Genomic DNA, 12,509 nt, shown 5'->3' with positions numbered 1-12,509 from the left:
GGGGGTGTGGGCCGAGCCACCACGGTGTTGTTTGCGGTTTTAATTCCTCCCGTGGGGTCAGGAGGAACTGAAGCTGGCAGCGTCCCAGGAATATGCCCGCTCCCCCGAAGTAGGAGGGAATGTCAAGGGCACGGTGAGGGTAGGGTTGGGGCTGAGCCGGTCGGAGGGCGTCCTGCGACTGGTGGTGGGGGGTGGAGAGGGACAGGGGAGGGAGGAAGGCTTGGCTCACATGGCCCCCAGTCATCCCCTACTTTCGGGGGGACTCCTTCAGGTGTGCAGGGGGCTCTGGTTTCCCCCTCTTTTTGGTCAGGACACCCCCAGACCTGGGGGGCGGCAAAGGTCACAGAGGGGGATCGATGAACTCAACACAGACTAGACGTACCTGTGGTTGCAGGTCCAACACAGCAGAGCATGCACTGAGCTCCCTACTGCCATCTAAAAACTACCCCTGCAGCCCCACCCGCGGGGCCCCCACCTGCCTGGGGGCTGCAATTCTGGTGGAAGCCCCCCCGCCCCCACCGCCAAGAGGCTGTTTATCTGCTCACAGATGCCCACTGGCAGGGGCATCTGCATATGCCTCCTGTATCCATATAATCTACAAGGACATCTGTGATGAGTTGGGGGGCTGTTTATGTTGGGGGGCACTGACCATATTCCAGAGACTCCAGGGACCCCTCACGAGAAGTCTGCAGGAATGCAATCCTCCCAGCCAGTTGTCCACTTCTTCCTGCCTTATCTGCTCCCCTTCTAAGTCCAGACCTGCTGCCCCTTTAAATCCAGACTGGTGGGAGGACAGAGCTAGGAGCAAGGTTAGGAGGTCATAGTAGGTGAAGGGGCTTCTCTTGGATTCTGAAGCTTCCCTCTCCAGGGTCCTGCCTCCTCCAGGAGGGGCCCCCTGCTTGGGAGGAGGGCACCGAGGGTGGAAGGACCTTCAGGACCGCCGTCTCAGGGTCTCAGGGTACCTGTCAGTGTGGTGGGGGACCCATGTTGGGGGAGTGGTCAGGGTTGGCGGTGGCCCCAGAAGGCAGCTCCAGATTGAAGCTGTCCCCACCCCCTGCCCAGTTCTGAGCTGCCCGCCCAAGCCTGAGCGTCCCGAGCTGCCTCTCCATCCCTGGGCTGGCACAGAATATCAATTTGTCTCGTTAAGCTGAAAGTCTGCACTGCACCAAAATCAGAACCTGGCCGGGCAGAGGGGCCGCGGGAGGCAGAGAGCTGGGAGTGAGCGGCAGCGGCAGGGCCTCCATCAGCAGGGCCATGCTGATACCCCTTGCTCTTTATCCCCGTGAAACCACCAAGGGGTCCCCGTCTGCTCCTGGGCCAGGCAGAGTGAGATGTTCAGGGAGGATGCTGAGAAACTAAGGACGCTGAGTGTTGTGCAGCCCTGGGCTCCGCTGTGCCAGGCAGGGAAGACGCTCAGCTGGGGTTCTGACAGAGCAGCCCAGGACACAGCTGGGAGAGGCTCTTGCCCTCACCCATAGCCTGGCTCAGGGAGCTGCCACCTTGGCCCCTTCTTGGCTGTATAGATGGGGGTCTCCACTGGTCCCCCTCCAGGGGAGACTTCTAAGTTAGACTCTATCACAGGAGGGGCCAAGCCGAGAGTGCCCCACCCCTTCCCCAGGGTCTAGAGGCAGCCTCTGTCCTTCAATACAGGGTCACATAAAAGCATTCTGAGATGGCCAGGTTGAGGGTGGGCCAAACGGCAGAGGGTCAAAGGCCCACCGCAGCTCACATATGGTCAGAGCAAAGGTATCTGTGCCAGGAATCCCACCATTATTTTGGTGACGTCAAGGGTGGGGTGGGGTGGGGTGGGGTGGGCAAACCACTTATCCTGATTACAAAGCAAATAGCTTCACAAGGGACCGGTTATGAGCCACCATCTCCACACTAATCATCCTTTCTGTGTCCTGCACACTTTATAGTTTGCAAAGGCCACTGCAAAACAGTAAGTTGTTTGATCCTACCGCTAGAATGATTTCTATGAGCATCTGAATTACAGGGAGGAATTTGCAATGTCGAGACCAGGACCAGGTCTCTCAAGCCAGGAAGGGGTAAATCAAACCCGTAACCTAAGCCTGAGGACTCCAAGCCCATGGCTCCCTGTGAAAGCATGGTGTGGCCTGTTGGGAGCCCCAACACTCGTCCACTTGAAAGTCCGAAGTCCTGCCTGTTCACTGGTTCCTGTCTGGGGTAGGCTGTGCCTTCACCAGCAAACACCAAACTCTCAGGAGCTCATGGGTTTCAGTTCCCAGAATCTAAGACTAGAACTGACACCTGGCTGAGCTCCCATCTCCTTGGCATTTCAGGCCCTGAAATTGTACTTCACCCTCAGCACCCACAGCAAAGTTACAGGATACGCCCTAACTTCTAAGGCAGCCCAAATGTTGACTAGCATAGTCTGAAAGTTTTTTTTAAAAATCATGTTTGGCCCATGAACTCCTATTCATCCTTCAAAGTCCAGTTCAAATGCTGCTTTCTCAGATAGTCCTTCCTGATTCCACCAAGAAAATCAATTAATGCATCTGGCCTGGCTCTGACCACACTGTATTGTAATGGTCTACACATCTGTCTCCCTTGCTGAGCTCTGACCCCATCAGCTGTGTCTCCAGAGCCCCCGCCCCCAGCATGTGGTACGTGCCACAATATAGGTTTGAATGAATATGCTGCTGTGTGATTTTGATTTATCAAATGTCAGAACCAGAAGGACCTTCCAGGACTTCTATCCAATTCTCCCATCTTACAGTTGAGCAAACTGAGGCCTCAAGAAAGAATGTAAGTGGCTGGCTTGCCCAAGGTCATCTGGCCACAGAATTCATCCCCTGCCCTGCCCCCTGTACCTCCCCTTCCTGCAGCAGACACACCTAGGGCATCTGGTCTGTCTTTCCAGGATATGTTGGGGGACAGAGGGTACTGGGCAGGCAGAGGTATTGTGAAATCTGACAAACAATGGTGCTAGTGTTGAAACTCTGGGAAGGCTGGAAACGACAAGTCAGGGTGACCCATGGGGAAGAGGGGCAAGAGGCAGGAGGCTGGCCAGGAGGATTACTGATAGCTTCTGCCTGCAGCATGATTTGGCTTATGGTCATGGTGAGAGTTGGGGGAAGGTATGAGAAAAAGGGCAGGGGTGAAGGAAGAGTCAGCTCAGTCTGATTTCCAAACACTCTTTGATTGACCAGACCATGTTTTGGGGAACAAATCCCAGGACCAGAGAGTAGTTGGGGTAGAGGGTTAGTCTACCTAGGGATGAGAATGGGGATGAAGCCGGCTGATGAAAGCGATTTGCATAAGGGAGACAGATGAGGTAGGTCCAGAGGGGTCTGAGGGAGGTGGAATCAAATGCAATCAGAGGCCAGCTGTGTCCTCTCTGGGAGACTCAGGTTCTCTTTTGCTTCCCCTCTTGTAGGGAAGCAGGAACAAGGGCTCCTCTGCCCTTGCCTTGCCCAGCTCAGGGTCTTCTGACACCTGGGCAGGGGTCCTGGGGCGGGTAAATTGCTGTCACAAAGAGATGCCGGCTGGATCCCTCAGAGGCTGAGAAGGTATTTCCAAAGGCCCCTCACATCCCTGCCTTGTCTGACCTTCACACATCCCCTTGGGGAGATTGCGCTTCTTCCCATTTTATAGAAGAGAACATGCAAGAGACCTTAGTGACTTGCTTAGGAGGCACAGAGCCAGTGAGATCTGAGCCCAGATCTGACCCACTACAGCTTTAGACCTTTCCCTCTGTTCTTTCCTAAAGTTACCCAAATTTGAGGTGCATGACTCAGGCTCTACTAGGATCATGATGACCTTGAAGGACCACAGAATGTGTGTCTGGGGACCAGGCAACCCAGCTTGTCCCAAGTCTCCCAGCCACCTTGGGGCCCTACACCCATTCCCGCCAAGGTCCCAGACTTCCTCAGCCCACCTGACCTTGGGCTGAGGTTTTGTGGCAAGTCAGACAGATCTGGGGTCAAATCCCTGCTCTTTCATTTCCTGGCAGTACTTGGCAAATGACTCAACTTCCCTGAGTTTTCTCATCTGCAGAATGGGGACTTATACCTATTTGGCAGGGTCACAGGCTAAAGGAGAATGGCAGCTGTTATTAATAGGGTAAATGCAGAGGGTGAAATGCTCCAGGAGGCCCCTGGGAAACGTTGGGGTGATAGGACTCTTCCCGCCCCTCTTCCTGCTGGATGATGGTTCTCAGATCCTCAACCCTGTGGAGCTCCGACAGGGCTGGCCTTTGAGACCCTGACAGTCCAGGGCAGTCTGCTGACCTGCAAACCCAGGCTCCCAGGTCCTGGCTGCTCCCACCGGCTCTTGCTCCCCCAGGGAGGAGGGGGTCAGCCTGACTTATAACTTCAGCTGCCATTCCTATCAATGTCCTATCTCACGGGGGTGAGCTTCACAGCATCCTGGGAGGTAGGTCCTATTTTTCATTTCCATTTTACTGATGAGGAAAGAAGTACAGACAGGCGAAATGATGTTGTCCAAAGTCATATGGTGAATAGGGGCACTGAGGCTTGAAATCAGGACTGCGTGAGGCCCCATACTGAGCCCAGGGACCCCAAGGGAGGTAGGTTTGAACGAGGTCCAGGGAGCCATGGGACTTAGAAAACCTGAGCCCAAAAGGTATACCCTCGCCTTTCAGTGGGGCAGGGCAGGAGCGTGATGATGGTTGACTTTGCTGCCGCTCTGTGAGGCCAGAGGTTAGGAACAGGGGCCAGTGAGGAAGCTAGTACTTTCTCTCCTGGAAGAACACATAGCCAGGGGAATCAAGAACTATTCTGGGAGGACTCCCTGGGGGAGGTTGTCTTTTCCAGGCCTGGGCAACATGGTCTCATCCCTTCGGTTAATGCACATGCAAACGCACCGTCCACTCCCATCTGTCAATCCTGCCTCTTCACCTTGGTCTCCCTGCTTCCTCTCCTGCTCTCCTCCCCCTGTTTACATATCCCTTGTACCTTAGAGAGCTTTCTCAACTCCTCTAAATCCTTTTTGGCTCCCCTGTGCTCCCAGCATAAAACCCAAACTCATTCCATGGCTCATGAGGGCCAGATGAGTATTCCAGACCCCTCCCATTATCTTCCATCCACTTTCCTCACACTAAGCCTCTCCTGCTCTCACACACACACTCACATTTCCATGCCCCTGTGTCTTTGCATGCACCATTCACTGCCTGGGATGCCTTCCTTTCTCATTTTTCTGCCTGGAAAACTCCTACTCATCCTTTAAGGCTCAGCTCCAGCAACTCCTCCTCTCTGATGCCTTCCCTGCTTTCCCCTCCATCATCTCCAGCCCCTAAGAAGAGTTTCTTGCTATTAACCTTTTTTATGTGCATCTGTCATATCCATCAGGCTGAGGAAATCCTTGGGGATAGAAAATGGATCTCATTTGCTTGTTGTATCCTCAGCACTGGGCACAGAACCTCAATAATATTGATTGAACCGAGGAGTGCAGGTTTGTTGAATGAAAAAGCAATTCCCCTGGTGGTTTTGAACTGGTATTTGCATTTCTCTGTGGCTCTGGAAATATTCTTTGCACTTGCTAGAGGTTCTGTTGTAAGCGTTGCTGTTTTCTGAGCCTGTCAATGAATGGTGCTCTCTCTGCATGCCCACTTTGTAAAGGAAAAAGAAGACCTGAACTTCACTCTGACGTCTCTCAGTGATGTCTCTTCTGGGACTGGGATGCTTGAGCCCAGAGCTGAACTCAAGGTGAGTTGAGCACCCAGGGAAGAGCCCCTATCCCTAAATGCTCCCTCCCAGCTACCTATAGTCTGACATTTTACCGCTAGTAATTCATTTTTGGGGATTATTCAGTCTACAAATATTTATTTAGTTCTCACTGAATGTGAGGTACTGTGCTGGGGTTCCTAGTGAACACGTGTGTGTGTGTGTGTGTGTGTGTGTGTGTTTTCACTCTTGCTGGAAGACTGTCTCCCTGGAGAAAGAAGATAAGGAAAGAGGAAACAGAAGGAATAGGGACGATGGACCTAGGACTGTCAGGAGAAGGGAGGAGGGCATTTGTCATTTGCGGAGTGCCTACTAGGTGCCAGGCACTTAACGCAAGAGCTGTATTTACTCCTCATCACAACCCCAAAATTCAGTGTTCTCAACTCTCAATTTGAGGTGAAGAGCAAGCCCAGAGAGGGTGAGTGGCTTGCTTAGAGGAGCACAGCTGTGTGGCCTAGGACTGAGCATTCAAACCTAGCACAGTCTGCCCCAGAGTCTGCCACCTCTCTGGATGTCCTCCTGCTGAGGAGGCTGTGGGGCCCAGTAGGGAGAGAGCATTCCCAGAGAGAGGATGGGAGCCAAGGGTGACAACTGAGAGTACCTCAAGCTGAGAGGCCCACCTGCTGACTGACTGGACAGCTGGACACTGCTGGGATTTTGGAATCAATAGGAGTTAGGGACTGAAATGCGGCCATCCTCCCTGCCAGTGTGTCCTCAGGGAGGGTTGTTGGTTAGCCGTCTCTGCTGAGAGCTTTCTTGTGTGCTAATGCACATGTCTTTGCACACACAATTAACCTGCTTTGTGGACAGTCTCACTCCCATTTTACTGATGAGGAAACAGATCTGGAGAGTGGAGGGGACAAGTCCAGGATTACATAGCTGGAGGCAGAATTAGAGCCTAGATCTTTCCTGGAAGGCTCACAGAGGAGCAGTGGGGGTGTGGGCTCACCCCTTATGAGGTTTCCAAGCAGCCAGGGCTCTGAGGGGATCAAAGCCCTTGCCCTGTCACTCAAACCCTTTCCCTTTAGGAGCTCCTCTGGCTCAGTCCTCCACTGCACTCAAAGATGGCATGAGGCTGGGGTGGGTGCAAAGAACTTGGGAGCTGGAGCCCCATGGACTAGCTCAAATCCTGATGGGCTGTGTGATTTTGGGCAAGTCTCTCGATCTCTATGGCCTCAGGTGTCATGGGCTTCCTGCTTCTCCATCTACTTACCTGTTCAGCAAGTATCCACTGCTGTCCACTACTTGCCAGGTTCTGTGCTAGGTCCTGAGGATACAGCAGAAAAGCTCATGGTGTCTATTCTCAAGAGGATTTAGAGGTATGTGAAATGAATGCATAAACCAATGTAAAGTGATAAACAGTATAAGACGAAGGGGCAAAGGCCACGAACACACTCCACAGGAGGACCTGCCATCCCTGGTGGGAGTGGAGGGGGGAGTTGCAGAAGGTTTCCCCAAGGGGGGGGGTGGTCACTGAGCTGGGGTCTGAAGTCTGAGCAGGAGCTCACTAGGGATAAGGAGAGGTGGTGCTTCTGGCAGAGACCCTGAGGCCCGAAAGAGCTCAGCAAGGCTCCAGGAACCAAAAGGAAGCCTGAATGCCTAGAGGCGAAGAGTGTGAGCGAGGGGCAGGAGATGGGTGGGGGACTTATAGACCACCCTCCGGACTTCTGTCCTTATCCTGGGAGCAGAAGGAACCTCAGAAGGATTCTAAGAATTAAACAGAATGAAGAAGACGAGGCCCCTAGCAAGGTGCCTGCCACATGTTAGACGCTGCACCACGGTAACACTGCACCTTACACGGGTTCATTCAGCAAACCATGATTGCGGCAGACTCTGAGCTGGGGACCTATCAGCAAGCAGGAAGGGGCCTGCTGACACCGAGGCATGGCTGCGGGGACAGGAACATCTGTGGACACTTAGGGAGTCTCAGATGTGCTGGAACCGAGGGAAGCCACCTGACGGGGGCGGGGGGACACTGAGGCCAGGAGAGGCGAAGGCACCCCGGGCCCTGGGGGTCAGGGGTGATTGAGAGATAGCTCTGTGTCCAGGGCTCTCAATCTAGTGCTCCCTCTAGGACCCTAGACTGCCATAACGGTAGCTCCACTTGAGGGCCGCTGAGCAGAAGAGATGGCATCGATACGCATTATAAATAGTAGTACCAAGACGTGACGTTGCCTGGACAAGGACTACATGCCAGGTGCTGTTTGTTCTGAGAACTTTTCATATTGTGGCTCATTTAATTCCTACCCTTTAAGGAGTTAGTACCTTCCCCATTTTACAGATCATGAAACTGAGGCCCAGAGAGGCCATATGCCCCAGAACGAAATTGTCCAGCTGGCAGGGGTGTTGGGACTTGAACACGGACCTTCTTCCCTACCCTGCCATACGTATGGGGACTGCTTAGGCTCTGCCAGGGTGTCCATCAAGTAGCTGAAGGGAGCAGGGTAGGAGTGGGATGTGGAGCTGAAGCTGGGCCTGAAGAGGAGGATGGGCAGACGAGCTTTCTGCCTTCAGAACACAGGGAGTGCTGATGCAGCCCCAGCAGCCTTCAAAGGCATCCCCATGGGGGTACCCCACTTTCTCCCCAGAGGAAATTCCCTTTGGGATCTGCCTGTGAGGCTGGTTTATGTGGAATCATGGTCCACTGGGGCTGGGAGGAGCTGTCATGCCCCTCCATCAGACTGATCCTTCCATTTTACAGATGGGGATCCTGAGGTCCGCACAGGGGCAGCCACCTGCCTCGGACATAGCACAGCAAAGCCAGGGCTGGGAGGCCAGTGGTGGCTCCAGGGCAGCCCTTTCACCCTGTAAGAACCTCCCCACACCCTGGCCCTCCACTCCCCACTACCATCACTTTGTGGGACCACTTTACTCGGAAACTGTCTTTATAAGATATGGTTCCAAAGAGTAGCTGCAAAAAAAAAAAAAAAAAAAAAAAAAACCCAAACCAAAACAAAAAAAAAAAACAAAACACAAACAAACAAAAAAAAAAAACCAAAGAGTAGCTGCACAAAGGGGCCACGGCCACCCCCAAGGGGACCCTGCATCAGTGGGGATTTCCAGGCCCGGGTGGCCCACTCCACACACAGGCCCTCTGTGACCGGGACTGCCCTTCAGGCTGGGCCAACTCTCTCAGTACAAGGCCACCGACAGGTTACTCCTGGATGTGAGACTAACTGCCAGGGTCAAGGAGGTGTCCGGCTCTCTCAGGCCCTCCTTCCTGTCCCCAAGCCTCCCTGAACTGGAACCCCACAGGCCGATGTACAACAGTGAAGAACAGGAAGGAAATGGAAGGGTCTTGACAAACTGTAAGGAGCTTCTCAGGCACAAGGTCCTATTCCTTTCTGGGGCACACAGCACAGTAGAGCAGAGTGCTTAGGGGTCACAGAGGTATGGGATTGAGTGCTGGCTCTGTCATTTACTATTACGTGGTCTTGCGCTAGTCGTTTTGCCAATTAGAACCTCAGTTTCTAGATCCGTGAGGTGGAAATAATCATATAATTGATCTGGTCTTTGATTTCCAATAAAATGAGAGAGAATATGAAGGTATCATGGATTCATTTCTTCAGCATTAATTGAGCACCTACTACGGGCTTGGCAGTGTAAGGACTGTAGCCTGGAACTGGGCTTTTTAGGAGGATTCTCAACTGCAAACAAGGGAAGGAGGGAGGAAAGGTTTGGAGGGCCCTGTAGGGTGCCAGGCAGTGCCTCTGCCCTGGTGTGAGGGGAAAGTGGTGCTCCAGCTCTGGGCCCTCCCCATGTGGGGGTTGCCTCAAACCTCTCAGGACTTCTCTCAAGCATGGCGACCATTTCCTCTAGGACTTGGTCAGGCCTCTCAGCTCCAGCCCCATAGAGGAACCCACCCATGAATCCCTGCCTGAAGGTTTAGCCCTGACTCGGGTCCCAGCACTACCCTGGCTGGAGGCTGCATGTTATATGACTGGGCTAGGAGCTCTGAACCCACACACATCTGGGTTCAAATTCAGGCAATGCCACTCACTGGCCGTGTTACCTTGGGCAAGTCACTTTACCTTTTGGAACCTTGATTTCTTCATGAATAAGCTAGAGATAATGTCTACCTCAGAGGATGACACTGAAAATTAATTGAGACACTGTATGCAAAATGCTTTGCCTGTCATGCACAGTTAATAGTAGCTTAATATGACCCACAAGCCCCTCTTTTATTCCCTTGAAGCAAGCAGGACATTGGTGTCCTCTCCTGGGTGGCTCGGTGCGGTGGCTTCCTTGCACAGTAGTGTTCTAGAGTTCTCATACTGGCTCCTGAGGGCCAATGGTGCGTATAAGTGATGTCATGCTGGCAGCTGTGATCTGCTGGGGAGCGGGGCAGGGAGAGCATTTATACCACAGAAACTGGCAAACACTACAAAGGGCACCTACATCCCTGAGAGCTGGTTACGAAATGCTCACCAGCACACCGCTGAGCCCTCGGCAGGAGCTCCACACTGCTGCCAGGCCCACTTCTGCTCTGGGGGCCCATTTCTGCCCCTGGCCTGCTCCATGGACTGTCCTTGCTCAGCCCAGCACTGGTAACATGCTCTTGGGACTTCTCTCCTATTCTCCTGCCATGGGCTTGCCAAGGCAGGCGACCCTGCCCAGAGGGATTTCAGCATCTGATGGGGTGAGCCTGGTGTAGCACTGCCCTAGAACACCACTGGCCGATGACCTTCTCTTTTCCTCTCCTTCTTGCCACTGTCAGGGCTGAGCCCTTCCCAGGCTACCTCCTCTCAGCCTCCAGCACTGCCTTCTCACTCAAACGCCCATCCCTGGGGGTCGACACCACCAGTGCCTGTTCCTCTGATCTGCCCATGTCCGCTCCTTCTTCCCTCCCGTAAGGCTGCTAGCTGCCTGCAGACTCCTGCATTTGGAGACAGGTGACCCGAGGCAGTCCCGGTCCTGCTCCTTTCTCCCTATGTGGCACTGGGCAAAGCTGCTTTACCTCTCAGAGACTCGACAACAGGGACAGTGATAAATGTCAGGCTCCTGCCATCGGTCAGGCGTAGAGCCAATGGCCTCACTGGCAGTCTTATTCCTTATTTCCTCATCTGAAGGATGGGGACAATAAAAGTGTCTCCCTTGCCCCACCCCCATGCCCCATGGAACTGCATGGTGATCGCAAGCAATAGCTTTTGTGAAATTGGTTCAGTGACTGTAAAGTGCCATGCTCATGCTGTTATTCTACTTTGAAGGGCAATGCTTGTTTAGATCTACAGGTTTTAGAGAGTGTGTGTGTGTGTGTGTGTGTGTGTGTGTGTGTGTGTGTGTGTTTAATGCCATAGCCATGTTATTTATAGTCAGCTCCCATACAGGTTTTTATCATTCCTTGCCTGCTTGGCTAAAAATAACAAATGACAAAGGTCATGTCTGCTCCTACCTATTGGAGGAATCTACAAAGAATGAAGCTTTTGATGCACTGACTTGCGGAAGTGAGAACCCTCCTGCTGGCCACAGCCCCTAGAATTCCTCACCAGGCCTTTCTGGCTTATGCCAAAGGGGCGGGGGGCAGAAGACGAGGGGCAAGCTCAGGTAGGTCTGCCTGTCTCTCTGGGCAGGTGTCCCAGGTCCTGGTTCTAGGGGTACAGCATGGGCCTCAGTTTCCCCATATTCATAATGAGAGGGGTGGAGTAAGTAGGCGCTGAGATCAGGATCTCCTGATCCTAAATGCAAAGGTGCTCTAGTCTTATTCCCTCCCCTCTACTCTGTACCACTGTGGACTCACTGAATATCCACTGATAATGATAATAGCCTTGATGATTCAAATGATCAGAGCCAGTATTTGTGGAGTCCTGATGACATGCCATGCACATGCCTTTAGGTACCTTTAGATGAAGTAAACTCACGGACTCTATGCACCCAGCCAGGGAAAGGAAACTTGGCATCCCCATCTGACAGATGAGGGAGGGGACAGAGCCACGAGGGCAAGGTTGCATGTGTGCCAGCTGACACCTTGCAAGGACAGCTCCAGAAAGTCACTGGGTGTCTGTGTCCTGGGCATGTGCTCAGCCCCAGGTACAGAGCTGGGAATAGCAGGTAGGAAGACACACATCCAGAGCTTGCTTTCCCCATTGCTGAGGGAACAGTGGCCCCAGCTACAGAGACTCTCACACAGTGTGGGGGAAGTGGCAGTGGAGGAACAAAGGAATGGGGCTGCTCGGAGGAGGAGGCCTCCCTGTGGCCCCGTGGAGGCACCAGTGAAGAGCTCATTTCACCTGGTGCTTGGCAGTGGAAAGGTGGAGGGGAAAGCATTCCAGATAGTGGTCACAGTGAGGGTGGAGCAGGGCTCAGTTGCCAGGGCAGGACTGTTGGGGAAAGTCAGGGGTGTGGGGTGGGAGGCATAGAAGGCACCTGGAACCCCACAGCAAGGAAATTAGCATGTTGCCTGTGGACCAGAATCCCCCAAACCTTAGCAATGGTGGTTTAGTTCTACAAGTATACATTTAAAAAAAAAATCAACTCCCTCTTAAAAAAAACATATACACCTACTTGGTATTATCTTAAGCACTTACAGCCACGAGATCATGGATTTGCTTTGCCAGTTGTATTTTTCTCCTAGCACATTAAAATAAGTGCGCAGCTATTAAAATAGAAAGGATGCACTTGTTCACTCCCCAGAATGGTGGCCTGAGTGTACCCTCTGGGAACCACAGCTTGGCCTCAGCCTGAAGGTGCTCATCAGTGGCTGATTTGATCTGGGTTGCAGTAGGACTTTTCAGAGGTTGGAAGGAGCAGGAGGGACATTCCTGGGGGTTGGCTCAGGTCATGGGGTGCCGGCGTGCCCCTAGC

At 53.0% G+C, this 12,509-nt stretch overlaps 1 protein-coding gene and 1 long non-coding RNA gene across 12 annotated transcripts in view; one reads left to right on the top strand and one right to left on the bottom strand.

The window, feature by feature from the left end:
- Positions 1-12,509, bottom strand: part of ATP2B2 (ATPase plasma membrane Ca2+ transporting 2) — a 371,080-nt gene that overhangs the window by 173,752 nt on the left and 184,819 nt on the right. The gene's annotated exons all lie outside the window — the stretch shown is intronic.
- The window catches only part of LOC118351605 (uncharacterized), a 33,717-nt gene continuing 26,808 nt past the window's right edge, over positions 5,601-12,509 (top strand). Inside the window, exon 1 of the long non-coding RNA XR_004807291.1 lies at positions 5,601-5,690. This is a non-coding gene — a long non-coding RNA (uncharacterized LOC118351605). The remainder of the gene's footprint in view (positions 5,691-12,509) is intronic.

This window comes from Canis lupus, chromosome 20 (assembly GCF_003254725.2).
Source record: "Canis lupus dingo isolate Sandy chromosome 20, ASM325472v2, whole genome shotgun sequence".
Taxonomy (NCBI): Eukaryota; Metazoa; Chordata; class Mammalia; order Carnivora; family Canidae; genus Canis; species Canis lupus.
Note: the sequence above shows the minus strand (reverse complement) of the source record. Positions and strands in the feature narration are given on the sequence as shown.